Here is a 20,338-nt window from a genome sequence, read left to right as displayed (position 1 = left end):
TCTCCATTCTTCAACTTCCTATCATGCAAATTGGCCTAATATCCCCATTAAAAAAAACCAGTTTTCTCCCAAGTCCTATCTTAAACAGACAATTAGCCTTACAAAGTGAATTCTAATAATTTCTTTCCCTCCTTGACAGATTGCTCCATCTCTACAACATAATGAAATACATGTGTGTCACAAGCATGGCTGTGAACAAAAGCTGGTTCATAGATGTTCTCTTCCCCTTCCAAGGGAAAGGATGAGGGAGAAGGATAATTTGTAATGCCCCTCTTCAGAAGGGAGTTTACAGCTCTAGTCTTGAGGAAACCAGCCATTTATGCTGAGGGACATGTAGTCCAGAGCTCTGCCTGTCATCTTTTTGTGTGTGTGTGTCTATTCCAAAAGAAGAGTGCCTGCTTCCTATATATTTCCTAAACTGGACACACAGGTAGTCTCAACAAGAAATAATAGCTGTCTCACAGACATTCAGTTCCCTAGCTTTTGATAAGCTACAATATCAATTCAACAATTTGTATTCTCTTTTTCTGAAAAACTATTATTAGCAAAATTGAAAATGGAAAATAAGTGTGTGACAAATAAGGTCAGCCTTGCTCCTAAATATAATTTGCTCTTAGCATGCTGGTATTACTGTTATGGCTATTATGACATTTCTATGAAAACATAGTTCATATTATAAAGAGCTCTATTTCCATTCCAAGTAATGCTTTTTCATTTTTCACCAGAAATATTCAACCAGATTGTGATTTACAAGTATTACCTAGTTTTTGTGTTACAATGTTTTTTTTTTCTGTTAGATACTCATGTACACATTCATACATATATAGGCATACATATATTTGTATATATTTTTATACAGTTTTGAATCTGACAATTTGAATTATGAAATCATATAGCTACTGCAAACAGAGCAAGCAATTCTTGTTGCATCAAAAATTACTCCATTACAAACTACAATGATTATAATAAAATTTCATGACAGTGAAAACATTAACATTTCAAATATGATGTTAGAGTCACAAAATCCCCTTTGCAATGTGTCTTTATATACTTCTTCAATCTTTCAGAATCCCACTTTTCTGTGAAAATGCTGTCAAAGAAATGAATGCAGTATGTTTTTTAGGTAACCCTGGAATCACTAGGTTTAGAGCTCAGAAACAGATCAAAGGAGAGCTATAGAAGTTAAAGAGAAAGGAAATCCTTATGTTCTTTCCACATATGAGACTCTAGGGAGCATATGCTTGAATTAATAAGAAAATAGAGCTGCAATGATTAGACAATTTGATGTTATTTTAGAACAGTTAGTTACTGCAGATGAATGGAATTTCAGTAAAACGAGAAGACCGTCAACCAGTTTAAGCTTGCAGGTATAATCTCAGAAGATAAATTGTGCATCACAGAATATTTAGTCTTCTGCCATCATGAAAGCACATTCTTCTGTTTTCTGGTTCTAGATGCTGAATGCCATACTCGCATAGAGATTACATGTAATTGCAAAATTTTAAAGCAACTGGTTTTTGTGTCTATATGCTGTTACGGAGAAATATGTACATTAGGTGCCAAAGCTAAAAAGGTTTGGTGGGGTTTTTTCTTTCTTTTTTCCACAGAAAAATATTGTATTTGACAGGATAAACATTACACGTTTACACAGTTGAATAAATATTTTACAGGGAAAACATGAATCAGTTTTCCATTGAGACATTCTGGGATAGTTGGAAGACATATTTACTGAAATTAATCTTATGTTTGTAGTTTTTTAGCTTGCTCTAGTACATAAAATGAAATAATGTTTTAGTTTGAGAAAGCAATTAATGGCTGCCTGCAACTATGCCTAAAATATATAATCCAAGAACACCCAATCTGGGTCATTGGACACAAATGCGTGTTTGTGTCCAAAAAAACAGGAGTGCATTATCTCCTTCCCACTTGTGACCTAGTTAACATAAAAGGAAATCTGGAAGTGTGACCAAGCCATGGCATGTATCTCACCTCCCTAAATCAGAGAAACAAGTCAGTGGAGCATGATGGTCCTGTAAAAGAAGCCAAACTATACTAAGTAAGTTCAAGTAGAAAAAACATATTTTGACTGAACATATTCCCATGTAGAGATTTCAGAAAAAGTAATTAATAGAAGAGATGTTGTTTTGGCAATAAAGAACATCTCTGAAGTTTGAATACCTGCAAAAGAAAAGTACACACCAAATTGCAGCTGGATTAAAAATCAGTCCTTTTTGTTGTGATTGCTAATTATCTCATGTGTCTCCTTTAAGGGCTTTCTATAGGAAATGAAAGCTAATTACGGGCATTTTCCATCTTCTTTTAAAGGACAGATAAGTTCATAATATTTTGGATTCCTAGCTACTATTATAATATCCAAGCTGCTAACTTAATGCACAATACCTCCTTGGTATTACCTTCTCTGTTCCCAGGCAAATCTTTCAAGCTCCATGTCTGATGAGAAATAGTCTGTATGAAAGTATGACAATTTGGAGAAAAGACAGTACATCTTACCAAGAAAAAGAAATATCCAACTAAGCAAGAATCACTCAAACTTTCTTGAATCTTTGTATGCAAAGATGCCCCTAGTAAAAGATTAAAAATATATTTGGGGCCATTGCTTCTACAGAAGATGACTGTGTGACTACTAGAACTGATACAAGTGTAATATGTGGAGTATTTATCATTACTGTTCGTCTGGTGAAGTTGGAATTTCAAAGAGAAATGCACCAAATAATGTGGGTGGAATATCATTCCATATTTTGTCATTCATAGAATGGAACACAAAATTGTACTATCTTGTTTCAAGTTTCTCTAACAAGTTTTAAATTAATCTAACATAAATGCAGTATGCACTGTAGACATGGAGGGAATGTGTCTGGTGAATGAACAGTCATAACAAACACAAGTTATGTCAAAATCTCAAAAACTCTGAAATTCCAGGGTTTCTGGAATTTATATGATTCTATTCAAATTTTTCTCAGCCTCCATTTCTGTAACTAGGTCTATAACAAAATAACTTTAACATGATGCAGTTATTCTACTTGTTGAACTATTTTATTAGCTCATTTTCCACCCTATCTTTCTCCCTGTCTTTAAGGAATTGGTCCCTGGCTAAACGTTCCTGCCTATACAAGGAATCTGCAATTCTACAAAGATTCAACATTTGCCATCCTACTTCCCCATGAACCTTACTATAACAAAGGTCTGGAACCAGATCTAGTTCTCGCCACCCATATAAGGAATTATCATTGTCTGTCTCAAGTGAGATAGCCAGTCCTCCAAATCAAATATACCCTGAAGAATCCTAGACAAGAGGCATTCCAGAATGCATTTCCGTAAAAAAGGATAGAAATGTTTGTGTCATTTACCTCCATTATATTGTTGTGCCTAACTGCAGATGGCCGAGGCTGTCCTACTGTTCTTTTGGAACCACTGGTGATTTTGATTAATTGCGTGTATATGATGCAGAAGAAAACACAAAGCTTAATACATGTTTTAGCATTTCAACTGTCTTGAAAATCTTTACAACTGTATATTATTTCTTATAGAGCAATTGCACTATGACTATGTCACTGAAATTCCTCATTACCTCAGCACTAAAAACATGTGAGGGACAATAATCTCTTTTAAGAACATTTTCTCAGGTGATAAAAGAAAGTTTTTATTTCCTCTTCTAGCCAAGATAACTACTAAGGTAACATGGACAAAAAGAGTTTTGTTCATCATTAACTTCACTGGCACTAAGGGTGGAAGATCTTTTAACTGGTTGCTTGGAATGTGGTTTTAGAAACTTCTTTGCACTGTTGATAGGTTGTGGAGAGCTGTTGTTCAGCAGTGAAGGTTGGGATCTGTATTCCTGGGTTGGAATTTGAATTGGAGCGAGTAAAGCTGAGAAGTTTTCTGAGGAGCAGAAGAAGATTCAAAGCAAAGTGATAAGTAACAGAATACCAAAGGGAAGCAGGAGTAAGTGAGACTTTGCTTTGCTTTTTGGAGCCACAGGTAAGGACATGGTAGAACTATATTTTCCCCCTCTAGGAAATAATACTGCAAGATGCCATTAATGTCAAACTCTTTATTGAAATGAAATTTCCTGACAAAAAGTGGGGACACAGCAGAGCATCATCAGAGCTGGGAAGTTTTGAGAAATATAAATCCAGAGGCTGTATTTGGTCATACATTTGTAGCATCGTCTTTCTCTGGTGAGTGGAAGGGGTTGTAATAGTGTCAGTTTACTGCTGATAAAGCTGTATTCTTTGACAGAACTCCACATGCTGTACTAACAGTGTAAGTACAGAGGAAAAAGTGGCTCCAGAGAGGCATGTTTTAGAATATGAAGTAAAAGACAATATTTTGTGGTTTTGCTTTTCTTTTGTTGTTGGTTTTTTTTTGTTTTTTTTTTTTCCTCACAGAAATATCTTAGCAATAGAAAGGGAAACTCTAATGCTAATGAGGATTTCTACACAGGCAACAGATGATAAAGTCATATTCGTGAGTTTCCTAAGGGACCAATAGGAAATTAACCTGGACAGCAGTCACAGCTAGTACATAGCAGGCTCCCTCAAAATTCGCTTTGCAATAAAAGCAACCTCAGCTGTTGGTGATATCATGGGGCTGCATAGGAAATATGGAAGACAAACACACTGGAATTTTGTTGTTGAAATAATTTCTGTTAATTTTTTGTATTATTATTATTCTCTCTCATAAGTGAAGACTGGGGTGTTTTTCAAGTAGCAAAGTATTCTATGTCATCTTGTATTCTATGCATTTTTTATGATAATAATTTAAAATTAAGATTTAAATCAAGGGTTTGACATAGGATGAATCCTGTCTTTCTTTCTTTTTTTTTAATTTCGGTCCTCAGGCAAAAGTACATAATACGGTTCAACACTGAGTTTCCCACTTTGATTATTGCAGCGTCCTTTTAAAGTATAAGAAAGATCTTAGGGCTCAGAAAGGCTCTACAAAGCCTTTCCATGTAGATACCATAGTGTAGCATATTTTGATATATCATCTTATTTAGATTCAAGACCGGGTAACCAGATTCAGCCACACACTTCTCTGTGTTTCAGCTGAGAATTTCAAGGCTGTCTGTGAGGTGAAGTGTGGGTCTCCTGTTGACAGTACTGAAAACTACAGGGACTTCATTAGATACAGTATGTGTGGAAAAACAGGCATGTTTATAGATGGTATCCAGAGGAATGGCACAATAGGGAAACATTTGAGTTATGGAATGATCCTTTAGTAGGCTATCAGGATTATCGATAACAGGGTACATCGAGGAATGGTTTTAAGTAACATTATCCTTTTTTTTTTTTTTTAATTGACGAATTCCCTCAAGAAACTCAAGGTATGGCTATAAGTCATTCATGAACCAACATTTACAATCAACAGCCTTACCTGAAGAAAGAGAGCAAATCAGAAAACAAGACTAGACCTAAAATTTGGGGAATCATGGGAACTGTAGGAGTTGACCAACTTTTTTGATCCTTTGAACCCAGTACTTCCAACTGGAATAAGTGAACTGCTTATGTTCCTTGATCTTGGGTGGTAGAATTTAGCTTAATAATAATGAAATTTTGATGGCATCTCTGTTGCATCATCCAGCATTATAAACTGGGGGGAAATCTCGTTAAAGTTTATGACTTGACAGTTTATAATCTACAGTTAATTATTTCGCTTAAAAAAAATCTGGGGGAAAAAAAAGCTGAATTTGCAAGCTTTTGAAATGCATTGAAAAGCATTACATCATGTTGCAGGATGCTTGGGGCTACTCCTATATAGAGAGATTTCTATGTTAAACAGGGAAAAGTGTGGTTAATTGTCCAGAGAGAGCGTGAAAGTTGTTGCAATGGTCAGGTTGCGTGAGCACAGTTTGCAGCATTTTCCAACTATGGATTGGTCCAAGTTGTATTTTGGAATTACAAATTTTGGATTATTTTTGGCCCAAGGTTTTGGAAACAAAATCCTTGTTTACTTGATAATACAGTTGTCATTAGAAAAACTGAAAGTATCCCCATGGAGTGATGAACCGTTCAGGAATGTTATGCATCCAAGATGGAAAGGTGAGATTGACCAACCAGAGGCCTTCTCTCTACACCCCTTCTTGGGGTATTTGTATCTGACAGTCATGTGGAATTTAGCTCTGCAAATACCAGATGATGCAGCTGGAGACATATAATGCAACTTCTGTTATATGATGAGGCACATCAGTAAAAAGAAGCACTATGAGTACGTTAATCAGTCAAGTCAGCAAAATGATATTTTAGGCAAAAAAAAAAAATTAATAGGAGAAATCAGAGATGTTTTCTGTAGAGGCAGAGAGTATTAAAGATACTGGTGAAGTATTGTCTTAAGCATTAAGTTGTTGCCTTTGATGATCAAGACAGGTGAGCTGCATAAATGTGTAAATTACTAGAATGAGTGGAGAATAAGGGTCAGTATTACCAGCAGATATTTCAAGAGCAGAAGGATACCCGTTAAAGAATATTTTTGTTATTTATAAATATATCAAAAGAATAAAAGCGGTAGGAAAAAAAGTATTAATCTTAAAGGATAGTGTTGGCATATGATCAAATTATTATAAACTTACCATGAATCTATTTAGGCTGGAAATTTAGAAGCTGTCTTCATAAAGAAAAAAGAACTTCCTTAGACTGATAAGTTGACTGTAATCAAAGGTTTCCATGGATCTTTAATTAGTTTTCAGTGATGCTTCCATCAAATGCCCTCTCTATAAGAAGGCTTTTGATATTTATTGCAGACATAGGGTTTTGAAAAAGAAAAAAGGAAATGTAATGCTATTGCCCCTTTGATGGGCAATGAAATGTTGCCTCCTAGATCATGTACACATTGTAAAATAGTAGACATACTGGAATAATTTTAGAAAGTGTAGTCTGTAACCATTTACTTCAGTAGTGATCATACTAGACCAAGATAGGACAAGAGACTGGGCTGACAAGGTAGGAATGAAAGAGAGACTGGCTATAGATTGCGTGTGAATTTGGGTGGCAAGAGTAATAGAAGTTTTGGGGTTTTGTCAGGTCAGAACTTTTGACAGCATGAAACTTATTTATTGCTTCAGTCTTGCATTACCTGCAGATTGTTAATGACTTGCAGTTCCTGTGCGTCAATGTTCTCCATAAATCTTTACAAAAAAAGAGATGGGGGATAAATAGGAGCATTCTGAATAAAGCAAGGATCTTTATCAAGCCTATTGTTATATTTTTCCCTGGGTCCTTTACATTGAGCAATGTTCAGTGTTGACAGTTTACATTTTGAACAGGTAGATGAGAGAAAATAAATTCATTTCACTGTTAGTATGCTTTTCACTTACAGGGAAAATATATCAATACCAGTGGTCAGTACAGAAGGTAAGGCATTTTAGACTTCTTAAATAATTATTTGGCTTGAGCAGTGACTAACATGATAAGAATAGGTAGGAAATTTGAGGTTGCATTCTTATTCTGCTAGAGGATTTAAGGATTTAGAGATTATGACAGTCCTATATGGTGAAAACAATACTTCAGGGTTGGTCTTTCACAATGGCTTTGTGCTGAAGTTGAACTGAAAGTAGTGGCTTATCTATCTAGTCTCATGTGAGGATGATAATGTGGAAAAGACAGACGATGACACTTGCAGAAGAGTGATCTTAATTGAAACAATTTTTGCTGTAATTCCGTGTTTCTCAGGTATGTTTATACAGCCTCTCCAACTACAAATGCACAGCAAATGTTGCTTAAATTGTAGTTAAATATTTCAGCACTCCAGAAAAATCAGTTTAATGAGGAGAGGCATAATTTACCTGATGTTTTAGGGGAAACTGACTTTAATATTTTGATTTTTTTTTTTCTGTTTTTACATCTAGATGTGGTCAGGCATGACTGACCACCCATTTTCTAGCACCACTGGAAATATGCCATAGAGCCTCCATAAAGAAATTTTCTCCAATTTCTATCACTTTGATAGATTTATATGCATGATGCAATATCGTGCATGATGCAATATTGTGCAGGGATATCCAAGTGTGTTGTGAAAGAGCTAGCTTGGTTACTTGGTTATCTGAGCATTGTTCAGCCCATACTAATGTATCTTGTTTCTCAGAACATTGGACTTCTGCTTCTTTGCACAGCACTGCATTTGCCATCAAAGTACAAGGTTTCTCTTGTTGTATTCAGTTGTATTTCTACTGGAAAATTCAAGTGGAGACATTGTAGCACCGAGGTCCACAATTTAGGAAAATACTGTTTACAAGGTCTCAGGTAATATTTTTTTACTTTTTTTGGAGTTTTTGACTTATGCAAAAGATGCTCTTGGAATACCTTTAAAATTAAAAGCTGACCCCTGAAACAAACATATATAAGAGCTGTTTCTGGGACAGATGATCTAGATGATGAGACTGTTAAATACTTCCAAGTGTTCTGTCCTAATGTTTGTATTATAGACCCCTTGACTTCAGACAAAAAGAACATTCTACAGGTAGTGTCTTCTCTTTTGAACAAACTGTGGAGCCCCACGCTTTTTCTGTCTGATTTTCTTAATGTAAAAGATAGGCTAGGACTATCTGGTAAATTGTATAGAGGTTATACATCCTAAGTTTATCCTGTTCCATATTTTTCCTGAAGCCATTAAGTAATGTCTATATCATCTATGCCGCAGGAACATAGGTGATTTCTGTCACACACACCTTCAGGTACTACTCCAAATATTCTGTTACTGTGCACCAGTACCTTGTAAGTATCCAGATGTAATAGAAAGATGAGCATAAATTATTATGAAATTTATCAATAGTAATATTGGGCAATGACCAGAGATCTGGAATCTACTCACAGTTCTGCTGATACCTTTTCACAGCTCTCTGCCCTATCTTCCTTTCTTCATAAAGTTAAAATAACAATCTACTTCCATTGTAAAGTTTCAGTGAGTTTTCCTGATGGAAAGTTTTGTCTGAATGATGGAAAAAATAGCAACAGTTACCTAACCACATTTCTGTTGCATATGCATTTATATGCAGGTACAACTTCACAGGTATTGCAAATATTGTGTAATAGGTGCCATATTTGTGTTTTGAAAATACATTGCTCTTTCAATTCAATACAGACATTCTCTGACAAAAGAAAGTGTTTCATTAATGCTGAGTTAGGGTTGCCTGTGGGTTTGTGCCCTACCTGAGGATTAAGGTCAGTGAAATGTAACCTTTCAAAACCAGAAAATTCTGAATTATAGGACGTGAAGTTGTTAATCTGCCATCTTTGAGCAATGCCCTTAAAAGTCCACAACATACAAATTCACACTTAGTCTTTGCCAACAAGGTCATATTTCAGAGGCAATAGAGCCCTTGATAACTTTAGGATGATACCTAACAGCTTTCTTTTACCTTTTTAAAGGTAAAAGGTGTGGCTAAGTGAACTACAATGAGTCGAAGCTATCCCCACGTGGGTTACAGCTAGGAAGTAACCCCAAATATGTGAAACTTTACAATCCCTTTATATACTTCCATAAATAAAGTTGATTTTTCTGCAGGATTTTCACTCTCACAACACTCAAAAATCCATGACATGAAAAGGATTGAATTTCTTTGCACTGATATTGGATTAAGACACACACACAACTCTCTCTCCTTGAATACACCCAGTACTGGCTCAGACCCAGATGTCCTCATACTGCCAAGCTGCTCTAACTAATCCCTTCACCATTCAATATCACTGCACTTAGCACGGTGAATCCAGCTGAAATGCATGTGGATTTTTGCCAGCTAGGGAGGAAGGGTAGAGCCAATGCTTCACTGATGTATTTTAGCATTATTTTTCTTGATATTCACAAGTTTAAGATACATACACATCAACTCCTTGTTTCCTGGTTTTCAGATATCTGAAAGTCACAGGATTAAACATTCTGGAAAGGAACATGACTGTACTGATATTTTAAATCCTGGTAAAAGACATTTTTATCAGGCATTTATTATGTACCACACGCTTCAGATCCAAACAAACATGATTTTGCTGCCTGCCAAGGTAAGTTGCCAAGAAACATTTTACACAGAGTGTGGAGAAATGGGGAGGGGGATTATGTGGCTGTTAGGAGCTTCTGTACATACTTGGGGGCATGCAAAAAGTTTGTGGAATAGAGCAAAGTGAGAAGAATGCATGAGATTGAGTAAGAAAAATAAGGTAAGGTCAGAAGATGCTTTCATGATTTAAAGCTCTGGGGTTGGGATCTAAAGTAGGTGACAGACACAAAGGGTTTCTCTGTAGTCCTGCTGGCAGAGAGATTATAGCTGTCCTGGGTCTAAGCAGTAGGAAATGGAAAGATCATGAATACCAGAGGGAATGAGATCAAGAACACAATCTGCAAGAATTTCAGCAGTTTAGCCCAAAAATAAAATATAGTTTTATGATTTTCTTTTGAACTCTGGGATGTCTGTGGCATTGTTCTGTATAGGAAAAGTGAATAGTTTTGTTCTCTGTTTGTCCTAAGAGAGAAGTCTGGGACTCAAGAGAGAAACATATTGCCAAACCTCCAGTCACCCAGCAAAACATGAAAAGAGACTATGATAACTGATCAAGGATTTGGTAGGGCCTGTGGAAGCAAAAATAGAATAAATGTTAGAGGAAATGCATCATTCATCTCTGGTGTGGCTACGTTCATATAATGACATTGTACAAGGGATGATTACTGATGAGGTGATGAAAGGCAGTAGGGAGCCATGAATAAAGATATCTAAGGAAGGTCATAAACACATGATTCATCAAAAATGAGAATCCTTAGAAACATTTCAGTTTTCAAACTCTTGTGCAAGACTTCCTTTAGGAAAAGTACTTTCTGAGCATGGAATCAAATCAGTTCCTAGGTCCCTTCTGTTAACTAAATACTCCAATTTTCACCTTGGAAAGACACTACATAGTGAAAAAAAAGTTCTTTTCAAAAAATCCATCAATGACTTTGCTAAAGTTTTCAAACTTTATAACTATGAAAATGAAATGCCAGATTGCCACACAGTCTGGATCATAACATACAAGGTAGGTGTTTTCATGCTGCGGGATAATTACAAATACATCTCCAGTTTCTACCTGCAGGAACAGCTACTGAAATTGCATAACTGTAATTAACAGAATAACTCTATCTGATAAAATTTTTGGCTGTAAGGAGAAGAAAAAAAGGGAGAAAGCAAAGGAGAAAACAAAAAATACAGATGTCTTTTAGACATTAGTTTGACTGTACAAAAACCTTTGGAGTTCTAGATTTTACCCAACAACCCTCTAAATAACATTTTGTCTCAATACAGTTTTAGAAGTGCATGGTGGATAATTGTGCGAATCTGAAAAAGTAATAAAAATATCCGGATATAGGATTTTTTAGTATTACCTTTATCACTGTAACACAGAGGCTGCGTGTGAATACAGTACTTCTACAGCTGTTGTTAGGGAGCTGACTGTAGAGCTAGATTGGTGTTATCAGCATTTAACTGTGTGATTGGAACAGCAGTGCTGCAGAAAAAGTATTACCGACTCCCAGTGTCTGGGGATATTCAGGATTTCTGGATAATGATAATACTGCATATGCACCATAATGTGTAGTCCACTGTCCCAGATGAGCTCATGAAGTTCAGATCCTCAACAACTTATGTCTTTGGAATGCAGTTTTCATAACATGGTCTATGTGTTTATTCTTTCTCATGTAAAATATCCTTCCCATGGTATAATTCATTATTTAGTAGGACATTATCAACTTCAATATTTAAATAACACCTTCTTCACCTGCAATAAAGCAACGCCAGATTAATCCTAATATTGAGATTTTTTTTGTCTTCAAGAGTGGCTGCTCATCAAATGTGTCTTACCCAAAATGTCAAAATATTTTATTCATTTTTTATTTGTAACATCTTCTCTCCTTTAAATTCTGAGTGAAGCAAAGGCAGAACATGCACAACCTAAAATTGTGAACCCCTGAGTTCATAGTATCCATTTACTAACGTGGATACTTTGTGCTGATACTTTGTGTTGCACGTTGAAATTGCCGTTTTATTTGTTCTTTACCTTTTTTTAGTCTGAGATAACTCCTTAATGGTATTTTTCAGTGTTGTTAACAAAGAAAAATGTCTTCTGTTTATCTTTAGATAACATGGACAAGTTCAAAGTTTCAAATAGCAGTAAAGAGTCTTTGAGTTCATATTGCTTATATTATCTTTGGTTATTGTTCCATTTAGAAATTTCAGCCAGTGCTTAAGCTTCATTAAAGTATATAGCAGATATGACTTACTGTAAAGTCATTAATAAATAACAGCATCATTAATTTTCCTAACCATTAGCAAGTAAGAGCAGAAGGATGTGATTGTGACTTCATACATTTTATGAAGCATTTCTGTCTTACGTTCTAAATTATGTAACCAGCAGCGTGCAAATATGCACTTTTTTCCATTCAGATCTTTGTTTATGTTTCATACATATTATAATAGCACCTAAGGAATAAGAACTTAATAATAAAACTAGTGACTATTCTTAAACTCTGAAATAGCACATTTTATTTTTTTTTTTAAAGAAAATTTAGCAGAATGAAACATTTATTGGTTGGAATTAAAAAATCTTTTAATGATGACAAGTACTATTTATGATTCATGTCAAAGAAAGAGATAATCCTAAAGATCCTAAATCATAGAATAAGAAACAGAGACGAAAATCCAGGCCCCTGCTGAGCTCAGATTACATTTCACAATTACCCGCAGACTAGCAGTCTTCAGAATTGTGTGTATCATCATGGACAATAGGGTGATAACAGCTGCTAAAATAAAATGGATTATGGTTGTATAGGGATTTGTAAATAATCAAGAGTACTTTAAAGAGAGTTAGTCTCACCTAACTGAGACTCATTGCTGGCATCTCCAGGGAAAGAGTGAATGCTGAGAGAATGTGCAAGTTGCTCCTTTGAATTAGCTTTTGCTTTTGTAGTGTGGGAGTTATTTCTAGAGGTAATCAAAGCTCAGGTGATCCGTTTGGTCTGGTTGTGCATCATGTGTGATCTGAATCAAGTAATCAAAATAAAATGTAACCAGCAGTGCATTAAAGAGGTGGACAGAGAGGTGGACATCCATGGCCCAGCCTACCTGGCGAATCTCATTTATCTGCTTCGAACAATGAAGGCTTTATACCAAAAAGCCCTTTCAGGAAATGAAGGATTTGACATTGTTAGGGATGTTTATGTGTCTATGTTTAAGTGTTTATCTACATTAGTGCAAACTCTTAATCAAGATATGCTACACCATTATGAAACTGAGCTTGCATACACAGACTGTAGCTCAGTCAACCTCTGCATATTGACAAACAGCCCGCTCAGGAGACAGATCTATAAAAGGGAAAAACATTTTTGATATATAATCTTGTCAGTAATCACTCATTTTCAAGAGATTAACTATAATGAATATGAATTGGCCATACTCCACTTCAAAGGAATACCCAAGTTTTTAATATTAATATCTCTCAGGATACCCCACCCTCACCCACTCTTCTCTTCTGATCTGTGCATTTTGCATTGCACTTTGAATTCTCGCATATGACTGTATCTATTTTTCCTTTGGGCAAACAGCGGTGAGGGGAAGAGAGGAACATGGGCCTTACTGACTCTTCTCCCACACTGCTTTTTATGCAGCTGAAAGAAAAAAATGTGTTCCTGATTCTAATTCCTTATCTAGATAGTTGTTTGTGCATGTATACTAATCTAGGCAAATTTCTGAACTAATTCCAGCTATTCTAGCCTGGTGAGGGGTGGTATTGATAACTCATTAGCAGTACCTAATCCTCCTTGACGTGGATGATCATGGCTACAATGTAGATTAATCTTCAGAGGTCTGCTGAAGCAAATGTCGCACCCCAGAAGTGGAGATGCAAGAGAAGTTGTCAAAAACAGAAGTGGTAGTGGAGCAAAACCCAAGACTTCATCGTGAAAATGAAAAGGAATAGACAAATTGTTTTTAGCCAAAATGAGAGAATGATCTATTAACATGTAAAGCTTTTAGATTCAATATCTCTGTCCACTCAGGGCAGTATACTAAAAGAGGCTTCTTTTCTCTGCAGTGCTCCTCAAGATAACTTTACTTCTATTTTGACTAAATCAAATAAGTAACTGATATTTTAAACCTTCACTATTCGTTTAAGAAAATCCACAAGCATTCTATTAATTTTATCTTCTATTGTTTGAACGATCTTTTTCCAACTTTCTTGAGAGATTTCAGCCATGTATTGTCTTTACTCATTTATTTCCCATTGACAGTTACCTAAGAGAACCTTTTGAAGACTGTAAAGCTGGTCACTCAAAAATTCATGTCAGGTCTGTTTATCTGTGTAACCTTATTTAGAATGTATATGGATTTTAAGATAGTCTTTAATGCTGTAATTGCTATCCAATTTTCTGCTTTCCCAGTAAATACAGCAGGCTGTGTAAAAGCCCCAGTATACATTGATATAGTGATAAAATAACAATTTAAATTCCATATTAAGTAAAGTGAGGGAGAACTATATCTGAAAAAAAGGTCTAGTTTACTGAGGGTGGTGTCTAATATAGTAGATAAGCTGATCTAACTGCTGCTTCCTGTTCTTAGACTGTATGTCCCATCTCCATTGTGGTGCTGGCTTATTGGCTTTTTGTGCGGTTGGTTGGTTGCTTGCTTTTTTACCCCAATAGTTCACAGAATCACAGAATCGTATAGGTTGGAAAAGACCTTTAAGATCATTGAGTCCAACCGTAAACCTAACACTACCAAGACCACCACTATACCATGTCCCTGAGCACCTCATCCAAATGTCTTTTAAATACTTCCAGGGATGGCGACTCAACCACTTCCCTGGGCAGCCTGTTCCAATGCTTGATAACCCTTTCAGCGAAGTAAAATTTCCTAATATCCAGTCTAAACCTCCCCTTGTGCAACTTGAGGCCATTTCCTCTCATCCTATCACTTGTTACCTTGGAGAAGAGACCGACCCCCACCTCTCTACAACCTCCTTTCAGGTAGTTGGAGAGAGCGAAAAGGTCTCCCCTCAGCCTCCGCTTCTCCAGGCTAAACAACCCCAGTTCCCTCATCTGCTCCTCATAAGACGTCTGCTCTAGACCCTTCACCAGCTTCGTTGCCCTTCTCTGGACACACTCCAGCACCTCAATGTCCTTCTTGTAGTGAGGGGCCCAAAACTGAACACAGTATTTGAGGTGTGGCCTCACTAGTGGCAAGTACAGGGGCACAATCACTTCCCTGCTCCTGCTGGCCATGCTATTTTTGATACAAGCCGGGATGCCATTGGCTTTCTTGGCCACCTGGGCACACTGCTGGCTCACATTCAGGCGGCTGTCAACCAGCACTCCCAGGTCCTTTTCCCCTGGGCAGCTTTCCAGCCACTCTTCCCCAAGCCTTTAGCGTTGCATGGGGTTGTTGTGGCCCAAGTGCAGGACCTTGCACTTAGCCTTGTTGAACCAAGTTCATGGAATTAAAGTGGTAGAAAGCTTTTTACATTTTTGTGGGTTAGAATACTTTTTTCGTGCTATTTTTCTCATTGAATAGGTTTATTATAGGGCCTCAAAAACTGCAGAGTTTGCAGAAGACATGCAGCAGAACTGGGAGTTCCACAGTGGAAGCTATGAGATCAGTTTATCTTTAGCCACACTTCAAATTTTCATTTTTCTTTTTTCTCTATCAAATATAGAAAATTTAACCTTTCCAGAGGAGGGCCAGTCTTAAACTAGACACCTCCCTCCTCTTTTAAGGAGGGAAGAAACAATAGGAACTAATAGTAGGAAATAATAGGAAAAGTCCAGTGCTTCTATTCCCTTGGGATTTAGTCCATCTAAGGAAATAATTATTGATGGTCATATGGACTGAAACACAGACTGTACCATCTTCACAGCAGATTCTAAGATCTCCTGGGTGAATGGACTCTTCATCCCTTCTCTTAAAATTGAGCCATTCAACAGCCTGTGGACATAAAAGAGAAAAGAGAAGAAGTCTGACTGGAGTGGATTATTAGGGAACTCAGCTGGGAGGGAGGGAGGTGATTCTGATTCTGCCTAGCAGACCTCATAGGCAACTGGAGTACCAGCTGAGAGGTACCTAAGTTTTAATGAAACACACCCTGTGTCTACAAAGTAATGAAATGCACCTTTTCTGCACAGAAAGAGCAGCAGCAGCAGGAGAAAACATAGCAAATTTATTGATGGAGACTGTTCAAGAGAGCTACATCTCCAAAACTGAACATTACATTGAACATATATGGACACCGGAAAGCAACCAGTGCTACGTCTGGAGATACAGTAAGAGATGTGGTGAGTAATCCTGGTCTTGTGCAACAAAGATTCAGAGTGGGAAGCTGAGGAATCATTCCTACTTTGGGTGATTTTAGCTACATGCAAAGATAAATCAGATCTTGATAAAATAGATTTCATAATTATTTGGGAAAAAGAAATACAGAGACCAACAGATCAGACATTCTTTTTTTTTTTTTTTTAAGACTGTATACTGTAGGGCAGAAATCCTTAGAGATGTAAAATATCTTTCCAGGACATCTTTAATAGAAGAGGTAATACATCAGCAGAATATGAAACAGGTAAGTGAATCCAATTATACGGGAATACACGCAATAAGAATTGTCCTACCACGCTTAAAAGAAACGTCTCAATCTTAATGATGGTTTAGGTAGATTGGTTACATTTGATATTCTAGAGAGAGCTCAAGAGCATGCTGAATGGATTCATTCTTCAGTAGCTAGATTTCAATGGGAGGAGGTGATCACAAAGAATTTGAACAACTATGGTAAAAAAAAAATCAAACCCTAGCTATTAAAGAAGAAATTTATGGCAAACAATGTGTGTTCAGTATTCTGCATTGATTGTGATAATTTTTTTTTTTTTCTTTAAAAAGAAGTTTGTAAGCTTTTAATACTTTGTTTGGGGAACTGTGGCTCTGCTGGCTTACATTTGGAGTTATGCTTTGTACCTGAAGTACAGTCCCAAAATATATAAATAGTTGAAGCTATTCAGGTTATTAAGGTATTACACAGAGGATAGTCTAATGTAAGATGAAACAATGCAGGAATATACCCAGACATTTAGATAAGCTCTGAAAATGTCTCATGTTTCAGATTTAAAACACAACCAATATATGGTTAAAGAAACCATAGAATTAGGAGAAGTGTGTTGTTATGGGATACAAATAAGTCTCAATAGGATAGAGGTGCTTCCTTGACCTATAGAAAGAAAATGGTGTACAAAAATTCATGGGAAGAGTATGTTTTTGGGAAAGTTTTTATCTAGTCCAGTTGCTTACTTAAAGGTCTTTCTTAATTAGTAAAAGTGCAGAACAGGTAAGAGATACCAATCAAAGCATGGAGTTTGAAATTCTTACACAATTGAAACAGAAGACCACTGTGCTGACATTCGAGTACAAGAAGTGCCAGACAAAGCTGTCCCCTGATGCTTGTAAGCAGGGCCTTGGGGGCACACTTGTGCAAAGGCAGGGTGATCTCTTGAGACTGGTAGCATACGTTTCCAAAGCTTGGACTGAAGTTGAGTGTCACTGTGCAGAAGCAGAAAAAGGATCTCTAGCTGTATGGTATGCAACGAAGGAAACATGTTGGTTTCTTTTTCCCGAGGGAGACCAGGTTTGGTAAAAAAAAGTCATGAGTTTTGAAAGACGACTACAAAAAAGAAATTAGGAAAAGCTTCTGGATTTCAGAAACTTTTCTTTTTCAGTTTCAATTGTATGATTTACAAGCAGAGATGAAAGAGGAAAAGACTCTGAGGTAACAGAAAACTTGTTTTCATCATGAGATAGAAATTAAGTAGGAAGACATAGAAGTCTGATACTGGAACTAAGTGAGCCTGTTCAGAAAAACTGCTTCACAAGGTGTGACAGTCCTCTTTCAGAGAATATGGTCTGTCACTGCAGAAGCTGCAACATAAAATCAAACTGACAAAGATAATGATAGCTATTAATATCTTGCCCTTATAGCAACTTCACAGCAGATCTTTGTGACACAGATGATACTGTATTTAAGAACAACAAGCTTTATTCTGTGTTAATTTCAGACAGTTGGTTCCTATTTTCCAGATGTGGTAGTACCAGAGATGATACAAATATCAAGCATAAAATTAGGTCAGCTAAGTTTGTTGTTAAGTTACAGAGCAGTATCCTTGAACCTGATCCTTTCACCTGCTCCAGTGTTGTTCAACTGAAATCGGAAATCAGACCATTAAAGTATTTAGCCAAAAATAATGGTATTGTATGCTGTTGTAAATACTATAAGAGATTATGGAGGGGGGATACATGTATATATATACATATATATGCATATATATGGAGGGCTGATAAAGATGGACAGAGACAGATAGGCACAATGGATCAAGTCTGTTAACACTATAGAACTGGGTTTATGTGTCTATTATTTGGATCAAATGTAAGAATATGGGCAAAGAAAATAGTGGTCTTTAGGGAATTTTGCCTTATTCTGGGGAGGTGGTAGCTAAGCAAAAGCAACTGTATAAAGAATATAAAACATATTTCCAGTGCCTTCATCAAGAGGAGACGGGAACGAAGTGGACTCTGTGTGCCTGTCTTCTGAAAAAGAACAAACTGTAGAGGGCAAAAGGATCAGAGGAATTGCTGAGCAAAAAAACCACAGAGCAAATATGTAGTACTGTGTATTGTCTCTTTGGAAAGGGTTGTTGAAGGACAGGTAATGTGTAACTTTGTGTTGCAAGGCAACACCTCTGGAACATTCTTGTAAAACTGGTTTGACATCTGTGCACAAGGAGAGCCAATTTGGATACAAGGACAGGGGCAGACCTTACCTCCTCTGCTTCAGATCTTAGAAAAATATTTGTAGCTTGCTTGATAAATAGCAAAGGTTTGCCTTAGAAATGAGTCCAGGGACAGAAATTTCATTACCTGCAGGATAGCTGCAAGTGCAGGGCTGGTTCCTGGACCAGGGGAAGCTGTTGTGTCCACTGCAGCTCCTGCCCTGCTGAGATGGCTGGCTTTCCTGCCAAGGAGGCCAAGGTGTGTCTGGTGTTCGCCCAGGTCTTGTCTTGGATCAGTACTGGGGGAAATGGGAACTTGGAGTGAGCAATGGGGCACGCCAGCCCTTCAGCATCGGTGTTTAGTTCTCAGACATTAACAGCCACCTAACAACGTTACTTTGCTCTGGAAGCTGCCCAGTTTCTGTCTGCTTAGCCTGATCCTTGATTTTTAGTCTAGTTCTAGTGAACTTAATCTGACTGCACCTGTATTCATTCTCCTTTTTGGTTATCAGATAGACTCTTCTCAGCTCTGCAACTCCATTACCTGAAGCCCAGCTAATTGTCAGTCCTTTTCTCCTTGTTTTCTTCTTTCCCACCTGGGATATTCTTCAGTCCTGTTTTCTTCTCTACAAGATCTGTACTATAATCTGCTCCACCATCCATTCATTTGTTCCCATTTTTTCCTCGTTGAGTCTTAGACTTGGATCTTTTCTCCTCTTTAGGTCAATGCTTAGGCTTTCTCCTCTATTTCTCACAGCCTGGAGAAGGAAGGTGTACCACAGAGAGCCAAGAAGAGACAGATTCCCTTTTCTTTTTTCCAGTTCTAGCAACTGCGTAGTCCCACTCCTACTCTTCTGACTGTGAAAACTGTTAAGTGAAAAGTCTGACTTTTCGTATAGTAACTCCATAGCTTTCATTTACATCCAGGCTATACAAGCCTGTTGCCTAGCCCATGACTTACTGCAGAAGCTATGAAAGAATGTACGGTCTAGAAGCACTCGGAAGATACGAGGGGACTGTGTACAGTCAGCTGTCCTGCAGATCTGGTACCTGTGCTGGCTGGTCTGGAGCTGTGAGAAACTCAAATGATCTTTGTTTCTCTGGCAAGTTTTTATTAAGCTTGTATTAGTATTAACTGTCAGGCCCCTGAGGTCTTAGCTGCCCTGACCAGCCTCACCTGGGACCCCCCACCCACACCCTGCCCATTGCTCTGGGATCTTCATTTAAGCTCAGGCCAGGGCTAGCAGTTCTGGTTTAAGCTATGATGTAGCTGTGCCTGTGTCAAGACCTGCTTCTGGCCCTGTTTCCTGGCTGGATCCCCTGGATAGACCCCAGCCCTGGTTCATCACTTGCTCTGTCCGGGGCTGTCTGCAGACCCTATTAGCAACCCTGCCCAATGTGGCCAGCCCCAGTGGGACAGCAATCACTGGGGCCGATGTCAATCCTGGCTTCCCAGCCCTGAGGGAGCAGACGTCCCTTGCCATGCCCTGACACCAGTTTGGTTCTCATATGTGCAGTTTGGCCAGTCTGAAGGCTAAAAAACTCCATCTATATCAAATGCCAGTGTTAA

The 20,338-nt window shown here is 37.4% G+C and overlaps 2 long non-coding RNA genes across 2 annotated transcripts in view; both read left to right on the top strand.

Annotated features, from left to right (window-relative positions):
- The window catches only part of LOC140652194 (uncharacterized), a 29,767-nt gene extending 25,838 nt beyond the window's left edge, over positions 1-3,929 (top strand). Inside the window, exon 3 of the long non-coding RNA XR_012042683.1 lies at positions 3,811-3,929. This is a non-coding gene — a long non-coding RNA (uncharacterized lncRNA). The remainder of the gene's footprint in view (positions 1-3,810) is intronic.
- Positions 3,930-8,106: 4,177 nt separating this feature from the next.
- The window catches only part of LOC140652190 (uncharacterized), a 73,349-nt gene continuing 61,117 nt past the window's right edge, over positions 8,107-20,338 (top strand). The window contains exons 1-3 of the long non-coding RNA XR_012042681.1: positions 8,107-8,258; positions 9,864-10,010; positions 16,147-16,296. This is a non-coding gene — a long non-coding RNA (uncharacterized lncRNA). The remainder of the gene's footprint in view (positions 8,259-9,863; positions 10,011-16,146; positions 16,297-20,338) is intronic.

This window comes from Ciconia boyciana, chromosome 1 (genome assembly GCF_034638445.1).
Source record: "Ciconia boyciana chromosome 1, ASM3463844v1, whole genome shotgun sequence".
Lineage (NCBI taxonomy): Eukaryota > Metazoa > Chordata > Aves > Ciconiiformes > Ciconiidae > Ciconia > Ciconia boyciana.
This window is presented reverse-complemented; position numbering and strand designations above follow the sequence as displayed.